This window comes from Aptenodytes forsteri, unplaced genomic scaffold (genome assembly GCF_000699145.1).
Source record: "Aptenodytes forsteri isolate BGI_AS27 unplaced genomic scaffold, ASM69914v1 Scaffold82, whole genome shotgun sequence".
Classification (NCBI taxonomy): domain Eukaryota; kingdom Metazoa; phylum Chordata; class Aves; order Sphenisciformes; family Spheniscidae; genus Aptenodytes; species Aptenodytes forsteri.
Window position 1 is genome coordinate 14,073,347 of NW_008795490.1, and position 14,378 is coordinate 14,087,724.

Sequence of the window (14,378 nt, forward strand, 5' to 3'; positions counted from 1 at the left end):
GAACACCGCTTGTGACCGGCCGCCAACTGGATTGAACTCCATTCACCACAACTCTCTGGGCCCGGCCGTCCAGCCAGTTTTTGACCCAGTGCAGAGTACACCTGTCTAAGCCGTGAGCCGCCAGCTTCTCTAGGAGAATGCTGTGGGAGATGGTGTCAAAGGCCTTGCTGAAGTCCAGGTAGACCACATCCACAGCCTTTCCCTCATCCACTAGGCGGGTCACCTGGTCATAGAAGGAGATCAGGTTGGTCAAGCAGGACCTGCCTTTCATGAACCCGTGCTGGCTGGGCCTGATCCCCTGGTTGTCCTGCTCATGCCTTGTGAGCGCCCTCAAGATGAACCACTCCATAATCTTCCCCGGCACCGAGGTCAGGCTGACAGGCCTGTAGTTCCCCGGATCCTCCTTCCGGCCCTTCCTGTAGATGGGCGTCACATTGGCAAGCCATCACATGCTATAGGCAGTAAGTTCTTTTACCCAGTATGTAGCCATATTAATAGCAGCTTGAAAGAGTGCTTTCTATCCCCTTTCCCAGTTAATGAAACTTCAGCTGAGGAAGATGCTTTCTGGTAAGCAAAGACTAACTCATTTAATGTCTCTTCTCTGCTGGCTTTCTGCACTTCTTTGCATTGAGAGGCAGGACCTGAAGAGCAGTCTTCATCTTTATAGGCAATCAGTGGCCACTGAGAATCTTTTAGCAAACCAGAGCATGAGGTTTTTTCTTAAATATTCAGGGCCAGATGTTTAAAGCTACAGTCAGCTTTAAAAAGTGCCCAGGAGCCAGCTCTGATTGAATCTTAGAGGATTGTTTTTGAAATTGCGACAGCCTTAGGAAAAAAGCCTCAAACATGAATCTAAGTGAAATACTGAAACTGGAAGAAACACAAAGTTAAAACTGCATTCCCTGCATTTCAGAGAATACTGCTTCACACATTTATTTATTTATGAAAACAAGTCAATAATGACTACTTAGAGCAATGAGATGAACAGAGTGTCAGTTGGTGTCTTCATGTACAAAGTAGGAATCTTGGAATAATTCAGGTTGGAAGGGACCTCTGGAGGTCGTCTGGTCAAACCCTTGCTCAGAGCAGGTTCAGCTTAATTGGATCTAAACTGGAAGTTAAATGAGGTTACGCAGGGCCTTGTCAAGCTGAGTTTTTAATGTCTCCAAGGATGGAGATTCCTCTTTGGGCACTTGCCCCAGTGTTTTACCACCCTCATTGTGATATTTTTTTTTTTCCATGCTATCTACTTTGGGCTTTCCCTCGTTGCAAGTCATGTCTGTTGCCCCTAGTCCTTTTGCTCTGCATCTCTCAGAGCAGAGTCTGGCTGTCTCTTCTCTACATCCATCCACCCATGAGGCAGCTGAAGACGGCAACAAGATCAATTCTCTCCTTCCTTATTTTCTGCAAAGCTGCTTTCTAACCCCAGGCTGTACGGTGGTGTGGTGTTACCATCCCAAGCGCAGGGCTTTGCACTTGGCTTTGTAGGTGAAAGAAGGTGGAATTATTTTCCACAGAGAATATCATGTGTAGCCAAATGGAAATGTATCAGCCCTGGTGCAAGTTTGGGAGCACAGAATCGAACATTTATTTTTACCAGTTACGCTGAGTAAAACCTACCTGGGTCTATGAAACTGAAAGATTATTAGGTCCCTTCTCCTTTCTCAGTGGCGTAATGGTAGGTGTATTTACCCCTAAATGATCAGTGAGATAACAAAGACAGTTGACCTTTAGTACTATAGATTTTCTAAGATTTGTATTTATTGCATGATGAAAACACACTAGTCTTATATGTGATTTCAGATCAAATTACATTTTTATTTCTTGCTTTTCCTTTTCAGCATTTTGTCCTGCTGAAAAAAACCGTTAGATAAACATCTACCTTCTACAGTGTTCTAGTGATCAAAAAATGCTTTTATAGTTTTCTTACAAAGTTTAATGTAGTACCAAGCTGTTTAATGTTTGGTTCAGAAATACATTATTATTCTCCGCTTTCCATTTCTTGAATGCTTGAGGTATGCAAACAGTTTTGTATTTAATTTGACTTTGGGGATATTCTGTAAGTAGCAGACATGATCGTACAGGATTGTACTATGTTTTCATGTAATACTTACTAGTCTTGTTATTACACCAGAGTCAGGCAAGAGGTGGTCTTATCTGGAGATATTGTCATTGCATTGATTGGCTAATATGTTTCCCCAGGTGTACATTTCTTTTCAAACACGGGTACATTAAATATGACAGTAGATCTGATTTATGAGAGGTGCTCAAGCCATCTGAAAGTCGTCTCCTGTGTTGGTGCTGTCTGAATGTGTCAGGGTGACTTCTTCTACCCAAGTTTGAAAATTCTGGCCAGCTGTCTCTAAGGAAGCTGATAGATAACATTGCCTGTTTCTTAAGGAATAGGAAGTTGAAGTGAGTCATTAATTGAAGTCATATCAAGTCAGTCACAGAGTAAAGCCATTTTTTGCTTCCTTGAAGAGAAGAAAGGCCATTTTCACTGTAGATGGTCAGGAATACCCACTTGTAAATGGGAGCTCACACTATGGAGTGGCCTGGGTGTTTCAAATCACAAGTCACGTTTTGCCAAAGGGACGATTTAAATGAGGTACATAGAGGTGTTCTCTGAAAACTAGAGCATATTGTTTTCATGTCAGTCCTTGTTAAATTCAATTTTTTGCTCCTATTTTAAAACACAAATTTGGTTTTGCTCATTGTTAGGCAAAGCTTGGTGCCTCAGTGTAGATATTTTTGCCACCTCATCTGCAAGAGTTCTTGGCACGCCTTCAGTTTAAGGTGATTTTCTCCTCCAAATCAGTCACATTTTAATCAGATCACAACTGACTGAAAACCCTAAAACCAGATTTAAAGCATAAATACCAGTACAGTAATCTTCTTTGCCAGCAACCCATGACATAAATCATAATACAATATTTGCATGTTATAGTTGGCTTCATTTATTTTGACTTCTGTGTGGATTTGAAGCTTTTGTTAGATATATTTTTACTTTGATACAGTTGTATTTTCCTGGAGAATCTAGCTGGGAAAGCAACAGCCCGAGGCATATTCAATACAGAGCAGCTAATTTCATCCTCTGGATAAAAACAACTAAATGCTCCACTACCCGCAAAACACGCAGCCGAGGGGGCCACAAATCCACTTTCAAACCGATACCTTTTAGTTCTGCATACTGCACAACCCAGTACTGCTTTTCATACAGCCTAGCTGCCTTCTGTCAGAGTAAGCTTTGTGCAATTAAAAACTGATTCATCTTTACTTTTTTATGAACGAGTGTAATACCAGGTATGAAAAGTTCATCTAACTTTAATCGTGGAGGCTCTTTATTACATCTGGTTCCCCCATTGCAGTTTTGTGTGAGTATTTACTTGAATAATGGAAATAATAAAAAGTCTCTTATTTCTTTCAGAAGAGAAAAATTGATTAGAGTTTAAGGTTTGAAGGCATCAAGACTTCTGTATGAAAAGAAAAAATATGAAGAAGTAAAGCCAAAGGTTCAGAAAGTGGCAATACACGTTAACAGTCATCTTTCTTGCAGGCGTGTTTTGTCCTGTAGTCTGCAGGACTGCCACCTCTTCCTCCTGCTTGAAAGTTACTTTGAAATATTAGTAAAATAGGGATACTTGAAAAGAGACACAGTGACACAGTATGAAAGGCTTTTAATGTCATTACATGTCCTAGTCAATGGCAATCAACCCAGAGCGGTGAACATCAATGTAGTTTTTTTCATACAGTTGTCACTGCATTAGCTGCATGTTGTTGCAGTGCCGTTACCGCTGCGTTTCTAGATGTCGAAACCAGTAAACAAGCCTATAAACAGGCTTGTGACTCCTTACCCAGGGTTTAAGGCTTAGGTAACATGTTTGTTTTGCAAATGGTTGGTGTAGTGGAAGATGTCAAAGCTTTCAGTCAGCTAAAGGCTGTTGCCCTCGTGTCGCAGCTGGTAGACTGGCATGGATAAACACCACCGCTTTGATGTTTCAGTGCAAAATGAGGTGGCCTAGCTTAAAGTGCTGACATAAGACCTTTCAGATGTATTTGGATAAGCAGATTTGGGAGCAACTGCATAATTAGGGTAATGGCTGAGACAGTACTTGCAGCCCACTGCAATGTGCAGCTGGGTGATACCCAGTTGGTTTGGAAGAGGATATTTGCCTTTCCCTCATGCTCCCAGACCTCCAGCTGCTTGGACACCTGTTAGTGCTGAGGAGTTCAGGAGAACCTCAAGAGTTTTGACCCGTGTAACTTTCTGAGAGTGGATGCTCTTCAGATGGGAAGACTTTGAAGAGAAGGAAAGTTCTCTGCCATGGGTGTTGCACACCAGTGCATCCTGTGTTGTTTCCCAGCTAGCCCAGTGGACTCCTATAGACACTGAATCATGTCAGGAAAGTATTGTGTAACTGAAGAAGTTGCAAAAAATTTCTCTAGGTGGAAGAATAGAAATCATGTGAAAGAAAGCATCTTTGATTCTTTCGGGGTACTTATATTTAGTCTTTCACTTTATTAGAAAAAGCACCAAATTTTACAAGAAACAGAATACTGAAGGCTGGCAGTCATGACAGTAAGAATCTGGGATACTAATAACCGATGGGTGCTACTGAAGACTAGTTTTAGCACTGTATAAACTTTAATCTCTGTGGGTTTGGAAAAACTGGGTCCTAACTCCAAAGGAAGAATTAACTATTTGTTTCCTTGGAGGGAGTTCTCTGTATTTTCTCACCTTTTGCCATTCTGAATGGCAAATAATAACCAATGGGTGCTATTAAAGACTAGTTTTAGCACTGAATAAACTTGAATCTGTGTGGGTTTGGGGTTTTTTTGCAAGGATGAAGGAAACACTATTTCTGTTCCTCCTCATTGCCTTTGTCTTTTGATTCCAACCTCAATGTTATTACTGCTGCATTTGATGTAAGATAATTCTTCATGTTGGGAATTCAATTGTTCTGTTTTGAGCTAGTGTGAATATAGTTTGGGTTGAGAGTTTGCACTTTTGTGGTGGAGGAGAGTTAAGCTGTCCTTGCTTCCTTCAGTGTAATTGCACAGGTCTGCAATAACTCTGCAACTCCTACACTACCAGTAAATTCTCACTTACAATTTTATAGTTGCTTAAATTAGCAGAAGTTATTCACAGAATGTTATTTTCAATAAATATAGCAAAATGGAACTTCAGACATTTGAGAGTAATATTTTTCCCCATAAACCATGTTGTTTGCATATATAAATGATAATGATCATTATAACGTACCTTCTCTACTAAACTTCTTAAATGTTACCTGGTGGAAAGGCACATAAAGATGAGGTATTTTGTATATTTGTTACCAAACATTGCTTTTATAGTAATTTTCTTTTCAGTTTAATTCTGAGATAACAAGCCATATAGGAGTCATTATCAAAACCAGATGATTTCTTAATGCAGTGTTTCGCATAGTTGAAATTTTATAACTAACATCAAGTGACAATTTATTTCTAAAAACACATGTTTTTGAAAGCAGACTGTTTGTTCAGACTAAAACTTGAAAATTTTTTAATTTGTAATGTGGCCAAACACTAGCACTTTTTTTTTCCCCAAAAAAAGTTAATAAATGACCTCATTACCAAAAGGTGGGCTACCTTTATATGTTCTCAGGAAAAAGTGCTACTACAGGTCTAACAACAGATCCATTGTACACAGGAAGTAATCACAGTGACCTTAAGAAATGGTAACAGTCCATCCAACAAGTTGTTGCTGAATGGTTGTGATCAGGTGGATCAGAGTGTTAGGGGACCATTCTCGACCAATACCCCTCTCCAGAAAATCAGGGAAAAATAGTAGTTTAAATTTCATTGTGTCAGTCTGATACTTTACAGCATGCATTTTATGTATTGCTACAACGTTTTTTTACGTATCATTTTCAAGGGCTGTCAGTACTCATGCAATGAAAAAATGTGTATGAGTCTTCAGACCTCTACTTCTATATGGGCTACTTAAAGAACTGCATCAAGTGGCTCAAGAAAGTCTCATTCTAAAAACTGATCTTTTCCAAGACACAGAAAATTAACCAGATTTCAAAATAAAAGAAAATTGCATTAGGTATTTCTCTTACTTTCTCCAACGTTTCAAACGTGCAGCTGTTATGGGATGAGACCTGGTATTTTGAAACAAGCACTTAGTATTGTCCGCAATTTGTATATTAGGAGATCCTGTAGCTTTCTAAAACCTGAGTTCTGGCACAGACTAGGATTTTTTCACGGTAAGGCTCTAGCCTTTGCGTGGTTGGTGACAATTTTGAAATGATGACCTGAGAGAGAACTTCAAAGATCAAAAAAACACAGTGCCAAAACCCCGAATTATGGTATTCTGATTGCTTTTAAAGATTTGTTCTCATTTGGTTTGAAGGTAAGGCAGGCCAGAAGGGGAGGGGAGAAAAAAGGTTGTCTCATGGATTTTCAGGTGTCCAACAGACTAATGAATAAACTCTAATTTATCCATGGGATATATTTCCATTATGTAAACCCAACAACGTGATTTGTTCTGTATGTTTTGGAGTTGATGGTTCCAGAGGCAAGCACAGCTCTGCCTGGACTTTGTGGTGTGCTGCAACCAGGAGGAGTCTCCCCTCTCTCGGGCAGTGCTGCTGCAACACAGGAAAGGGCTTGTCCTTTGTCCAACTCTGTCCTTGGAGTTTGCGCTTTGCTTTGAGAGGTGCCATTTCAAAACCCTCAGCCCACATCTTTATCTTGTGTCTTGTCCTGGTTAAAACAACTGAACTAGAAGCTGAGAGTGTAACTTCTTACACCCCTGTGTAAAATACCTTGTCACAGTTGCCATCTGCATTCACCCAGAGCTTTTTGTGTCCTGGCGACACAGTTGCATCACTGAGCCAGCTCACTTAAAGCTACCTTGGTTATCTCTACCTAAACAGCCGTCTCTTGCATGAGGATAATAACTTGCAAATCAAAAGCTGTACAACCTGTAGATTATAAGATGCACTGAAAATCATCTTCCCCTATAACCGAATCCTATCCTTGCAGTATTTTGAAAGATAGTAAAGTGCCTACAAAGTACATGCACAAGTAGTACTTCTTAGTGGCAGATGTAGTAGAAATGCATTGAAGGCGCTAATCTGCTCTTTCAATGTGACCTGTGGACAGCAGGGCAGAGTGTTGCTGGAACATTGTCTCCTCAGCATTGTTCCTGCTTTGGCTCTGTTTGTCTGCACGTGTCCAAGGTTTCACAGTTAGTGAGGCAAACGGATTCAGCACTTTCTTCACTTGATACTTCTGAATCTTTTAAGGTCAACTCTTTCATAATTGGTTATAAATTCATGGACATTACTGTTTTCAGAGTAGTCATGAATTTAAATTGCTTCTCAGTGGAACATTGCAAGAGTAAGTCCTCATTAATTTTAGTTTCAGTCCCTAGTAGCAGCAGACACTTGGTTCACCTGATTCTGTTTTCCTTGTAGTTTCCTACCAAAGTAGTACCAGTCAATGGACTGATCTCAAAGTCCTGGAGCGTAGTAAAGATGGGATTGATTTTTTTTTTTTATATATTATATATGACTTACCAAAACAATATATATCTACACTTGTGAGGGCTTAACAATACCAGTCGGGAACCGGTCTTTTGTATATATATACAAACGTATATAATATACTGGAATTTCCAGGTAGCATTCTCATTATTGTATGGCAAGATATGCTGTGCTAGTTTGTTTAATTAATTAAAATGCATATAAATATTTATAAGCTGCATGTTCGTCATTTAAAAAGCATCCAGTAACATAAGCTCAGGATATTTTTCTGCATTATCTGGAAGCAGGATGTGTAAGCAGGTGGTCACCTGTTTACCTGGCACCGTATTTGTATGCAGAGCCACCTGTGGGACTTTCTGTGCTTACCTTCTACAGCTTCTTATACAATCCCAGATCTGACTAGAGGTTAGCCTGAAGCTGTATTTACTTCATTTTTGCACGTAAGCCATCCTTTGAGAGAGGGATCAAAAAGCACTTTCAGAAGGAGCCGTAGGCACCCATGAAACAGTGTCTCTATCCGTTTCTGCAGCAGTGACCTTTTATGTAGAGAACAGTGGTATCTAATTTTTTTCGTATGAGGGCTTAATTTATAATATCACAAAGCTTTGGGGCCTTGAGGACCCCCTCTGTTAGGCATAGCTGGTAGCTTCTGTAATGCCTCCCCCTTTCCCCTGGTAAGGGACACATGTAAGGACAAAGATGGGCGCAGTGTGTTGCAACACAAGGTGAGGCAGCAGATTTTATCTAAGCATCACCTCACCACCCTCCTCTTTCAGGATGGGTGCGGAGAAGAGGCTGGTGGTGCCAGGCATCCCCCTTTTCACCAGCGGAGCCTGTTAAGCTCTTTTCCTTGGGGCAGCCGTGGACCCTGGTTACCATGGTGACAAGGATGAACCTGACACTTCCAAGCACAGCTCGGGGAATCACGTTTTCGGTTCATAATCAAATACAATTTTTCTTTTTAATAATGCTACCCTACAAAGCTGTAATTTAGAGTCCTGGAAGCAACAGCTTAGATGTACCCAAACCCTAGTGAATTTCTGGCATGCCTTCATCTCCCAGAAGCTGTACTCCAAAAGAGAAGCACTTTGGAAGATGTAGAGAAGGGAGAATTGTGGGGATTCCTTTCCTGGTAAATGTATCTCCAGCTTTCAACCTGAAAAAGAAGAATCTTAAAGAGAGGCCAATGGTGTACCAAACTGACTCACATGAAGAAATCTGTAAGACCTCATGAATCGTGTGCATAGTTTGCTGGAACAAGTTGCATATCCCGTCTCCCCCATCCCTGCAAAAGCACATTCAAGTGTTTTCATCAAATAGGATCATCTGAGACTTTTTTTTTAAAGTAATTATGCTAAAAGGGGTTACGGATCTTCTCTCTCTGAACTTGAATTTATTAATTAACTTTCAGACTTCTAAAAATGTCCTTAATTGCACAATGATTATCATTCTAGCAAAGCAGTAACAAAACAAAACTGATGGAGACAGAACGGTCTTTCTGGGCAGATGATTAAAACACAGGGCAGACCAATCTGAAACAAAATATTCATCAGAGAATCTTGCTTAGTTTCTCAAAGAGCCCTTTTCTCAGGTGGTAGACTGACATATCACCAGAGCTGGCTGGAACTCCAGTTTCATTTGATGTTATCCTGATGTTACCTTGTTGAACTCATTCAGACGTCATTCCTGGTTTTAATTAAAAGTTTTTGAATGCCACATAACAAAGGTGCAGAACAGATTATCTCGAGCAGAGCTATTTTGAATATCAAGCTATGCAGCACTAACACCAGTTTGTGAGAATTCAAAGATCTGCCACAAACAGAAATTAACATTCAAAGAAAATGCAGTATAATAAAATAGCAGCTTTAATCATGCATAAAACAGAGTTTCTTCCCTCACTCACACAAAGGAAACGCAGCATAAAATGCTGTGAATGTTAAGAGTCTCAAATGCTATGATGAGAAGGTTAACGTATAAAATCTTGTTCAAAACCTGTGATTTAAAAGCTGTCTTTTAGAAGGCTGGCTGTTCTCTGAGTGGTACCATACAAGCAGCCCTGCAAAATCCTACCAGAATTTTCTTTTTGAATAATTTTGTTTGGATGAGCGAGTAGAATATCATTATCTTGATTCCAGCACCATCTCCTTAGGAAGGTATAGGTGAATAGATTTTGTGCTGAGTCTCATAAATTCTCTGACAGTTTTGCAAGGCTGTGTGTAAATTCTGAGCTACAGAATGAAGGAGAAGACAGGAAAGCAATACGTGCCGTGACTGGATTCCTTATGCCACGGTATACTTTTAAGAATTAAGTATGAATATTATGCATACAGTCAATTTTAGAAGTGGGTGTTGGATTTTTAGGTATTTGGTTAAAAACAAGATAAAAAAATTAGAGGAATTAAGTACATCGGGAAATTGTGAGAATGAGATGGACTCTACCTCACTAACTGTTTAGAATTTTACCATGCCTGAGAGTGTTAGCAATCCTAGCCTAATTCGGTGCTATTCACAGTTGAACTTCATGCTATTGATCACGGAAGTCTACTGATTGAATATTGTCCTTAAGTATCTATGAAAACAAAGAAAACTACTTCTTATGCGGTGACTATAATTGGCAATGTGCAGAGCCAGAATCACTGGATCGAGTTATTTTATGAATTTTGTGAATGGGACTGTGGAACGTGATTGCTGTTACTGTTCATTAGTTCAGAAGAAAAGCGAGTAGGTAAGTTGCTAAATCCAGTGTTCTCCTCCCAGTCTAGCTCATAAATCTTCTGTGTGGGCAGCTGTTCTTACAGGGGGGAAAAATGTAGTTAACTCTCTGTTTCAGATCAGAAGCACTTACTGCAAATTTTATGCAAGATGACTTTGCACCGGTTGAAAACTGTAGGATTATCTCTTCTTAGACTTATAGGGTCAAATTGTGAAAAACATAGTAATATGCAAGGATATTGTCAAAATTAACACTTAATTGAAGGTTTATTAGAGTAAGGCTGGCCAAAGGAATTAATAGCCAATAGAGAGTCCATTTTCATATGATCATCATTCTGTTACCCTGCAAGGTTCTTTTTCAAATTGATAAATTACCTTTTAATACAGTCTGCAGTTCAAGATATAAGAAAGGATTGCAGGACTAGATTACCAAAACGGAATGTTAGGAATTAGTAAAGCAGTTGTTTTTATAATGTAAATAATTATAGACCATTTTTACCTTGTTTAGAAATATACAGTAGTTAACTCCAATTATCAGAATAATTCAATTTTTAACTACTGTATCTTTCCAGTTTAGAGAGAAGGATGTTGTGGGGGACCATGTCAAAGGCTTACAGAAGTCCAGATAGACGACATCTGTAGCTCTTCCCTTGTCCGCTGATGTAGTCACTCCATCATAGAAGGCCACTAGGTTGGTTAGGCAAGATTTGCCCTTGGTGAAGCCTTAGTTAGTTGAGTTGCTTTGTTTGGCAAAACCAGCAAATTCTCAGAGTAAGCAGCATTTCTTTTGCTGCTGTAGTCCTTGTGCAGTCAGCAACCAGGAGACACTGACTTACACGCATAAGTTTAACACATAGGCACAAGGTTTCTATGTTTTTGTCCTTTGGTTGTGTATGTGGAAGCTCACACATGCTTATTACAGTACACTTTGAACTATCAAAATTAAAACACAAGTAATATGAAATACTTTCAAATTCATAAGTTTCATTAAAAGATTCTGTGCTACATTCAGTGGCTCCCTCAAAATAATATACTTTATTGCATACAATGCACATACACATAAATAATATATTACAGTGTGATTTATATCTATAATTGCTTTCCTATAGTCCCCAAATGTAACATTTAGTCTAGAGAATGCATATATTATCTGTTGCTGGAAACATACATAAAATAATACTGGCTTCATTTAAGTCAAAAGCAATTTTTCTGTTGATACTAGGGAGAAGGGTAGCGTTTTGCCCATAGATTTTAGCATTTTGGATACAGGAGGCTCAACCACTGGTTATACGCTTACTTAGTCTATGACTATTCAATATAATTTTTCTCCACTAATTTAGGACTCTGTGGTACATTTCTAGTGGGCACCAGCTTTACCTCATAAGCAGCATTAAAGTTCATGAAATGAGTTACTGTCTCTAACTTCAAACCCCTTAGTGTAAGGAAACTAGAATAAATGGACAAGCAGTTGATATCTTCCTGGCTTTCCACTGTCCTTCTAAAAACTTGGACAGAGAGCTGCATTTTGAACAGTTACTGATGATCCAAACTCAATCATTTCTTACAGAATATATAATAAAACACCAGTGCCTAAGTTAGGTGAATAAGTAAACTCCCTCAGTAGCGTTTCCTTCAGATTTTCTGAGAAGTGTATAGTTGTTTCTCTAAGGTAACTTTTCTGAATGAAATACCATTGTGAGTGGCCAAGCAATAATTTTAAACATGACTCTGAGAAGCACCTATATTGCAGCTTGCTCTATCAAGCAATAAGGGTCCTATCTTACTCCAAGGAAGTGTGAGACAGGTCTCTCACTCCTTCCCCTCTACTCTCTCACCTCTCACTAATACTCCTGTGAAAATACCACCGTCCTGACCAAGGCTCAAAGCCTGTACTTTTGGATGTATCTTTGAGCCTTCAACTTTTGAAGTGCATCTTCAGGTCACATCCAATCCGTGATTCATATTTTGGAATCTCTCAAAGACCTGGCCTTAAATTTCCGTCCACACAACTAAATCTCTTGCTCAAGCCTTAGTTATTTTGCAGCTTCGAGTAGTTCTTACCTTTGCTAGGTCAGAGCTACCCAACTGCGCTCATGTTGTACTCATGGCGATTCCAGACACAGCGACTATCCCACTCCTGCATGCTCCCCTCCCTACCCTTCCCACGTCCTTGCTGTTTCTCAGCGCCCCATACAGCAAACATGAGGTTTTTTCCCGTTGGCGTATAAAGCCGTTTATATTTTAGCTTTGATTGGTCTTTTGACTCTACTGATTGGCCTTTTGGCTCTACTGTTTATCAAATGTTCATTTGTGTTTGTCATATCCAGCCCAGCTAATAGTAGACTGGGAGTTGATTCCTTTTAAGCGTTGAGAATCTCAAACGCCTTGTTATTCCAGTTCCTCCTCAAAAGTCATCCGCCTCGTTTCCTCTGTTAGACAGCGTCATAGGTGTATCCGGCATTAATTCTAGCTTGTGTGTGAGTATGTGTTGTGTGTATGCAGCTACACACAACACTTATCTGATCCTGACTTTTACCCCTAAACACCTGAACGACACACATAATACTAACAAAATATATAGTATTGAGTCCACGCAGGTCATGTATGCAAGTGTGCATGCAGGCAGGTATTTACACAAAGGAGGAAGCATTTAGTATTTCTCAGCAGATAGAGTTCAAGCTGTAGGGGAGAGGGAGGTGATTATGATGATGAATTCTTATGATGATGATTAAATTTTATGATTAAAGCACTGCCGGATCTCTCACTGTCTGCCTAGCTCTCGCATGGGTGTCTGGAAGAGAACACGTTCCTAACTCAGAAGGTTGTTCTGAGGGTAAGTTGTTCAGATACTGCTGAGAGGGAGGTTACAGAAACAAGTAATGAAGAGTAATTTTAAACAACAGATTGATCCTTCCCTCAAAAGATAATATGGGTTCCTGCACATGGAACCCGAATAGAAATGGTCTGAGTAACATGGTTAAAACCAGAAAGTATTAGATACCGGATGTCCCTGGTACCAACTACGCTGACTTTCTGAAAGGCATATGGAGCAGATTTTCAGGAGAGCGGTAGTCTTTCTCTGGTGTGGCTTCACCTCGTTGTTTGTTCTGCTTTTTTTGGTGGTCTGTTGAGAAGCATCCTAGTTTCAGAGTAAAGGATGTTTTCTGTGGAATGACATAGGCATGATGGTACCAACAGCTTGTAACTACTCCACGTGCAGCTGCTGCGAGGGGGGAGAGGTTAAGTGGCATCTGCTGCATGCCGGGTGGAGAGTGAGAGAAGGGTCAGAGAGGGAGAAAGCAAGCACATGTACCCATCCATGCCTGTGAGCAGGGGAAAGGCAAAGTGCTAAGCCACAGACTTAGAAAGTAAGAACTAGACAACTGAAGAGCTGTTTCCTATTTTACAAGTAGACACCTCATGGGATTTTACCCCTGGCTGAAACCTATTTATTTTTTTTTATATTTTTGCCAGGCTGAAAAACCCCATGTTCCCCATCCTTTGTACGCCAGGCTGTGATGCAAAGAGGTGCAGACTGAATGTCTGTGCGCTTTCATATATATTCTGTTTTCCTTTCTGCTGTAACCTGTGGCCTCAGCCCACTCAGCTGTGTTACAAAGTGGTTTCATCTCTGTGTAGAACAGCGATTTTTTTTTTTTCAGGGCCTATAAACAGAAATAAAACTACTGCTGACTTTAGGCTTGGCTTTGTGGATGGTCTTATTTAGAGAATCAAAATTCCCAGTAGAATGCAGCTCTCGGGCCAGATGCTGTAAGGTGAATTAATATACAAAGGTGGACTGAAATTGGGGGAGGGAGAGAAGGACTAAAGTTTAGGGTGCCAGCTGCAGCTTGGAAAAGAGAGTTTAATTTACTGTTTGTGAGTTACGTAATCTCACTAGTCCATGTTAAATATTCCATATTTAATATCTGAAAAAATAACAGCAAAGGAAGTAATGGTGATTCAGTTGATAGATTGTCTCTTTAGAAACATACTTCTGCTTTGTAATGCAGTAACTGGTTTGAAAATCCAGATACATATGCACTTCTTCTGTACACATGGAATTACATATATGTATGTACCTGTATACACACATATGTAGTCATATACTTGGTGTTGCAAACGTGTATGGCA

At 39.9% G+C, this 14,378-nt stretch overlaps 1 protein-coding gene across 1 annotated transcript in view; it reads left to right on the forward strand.

Moving 5' to 3' along the window:
• Window positions 1-14,378, forward strand: part of PTPRK (protein tyrosine phosphatase, receptor type K) — a 340,206-nt gene that overhangs the window by 288,682 nt on the left and 37,146 nt on the right. The gene's annotated exons all lie outside the window — the stretch shown is intronic.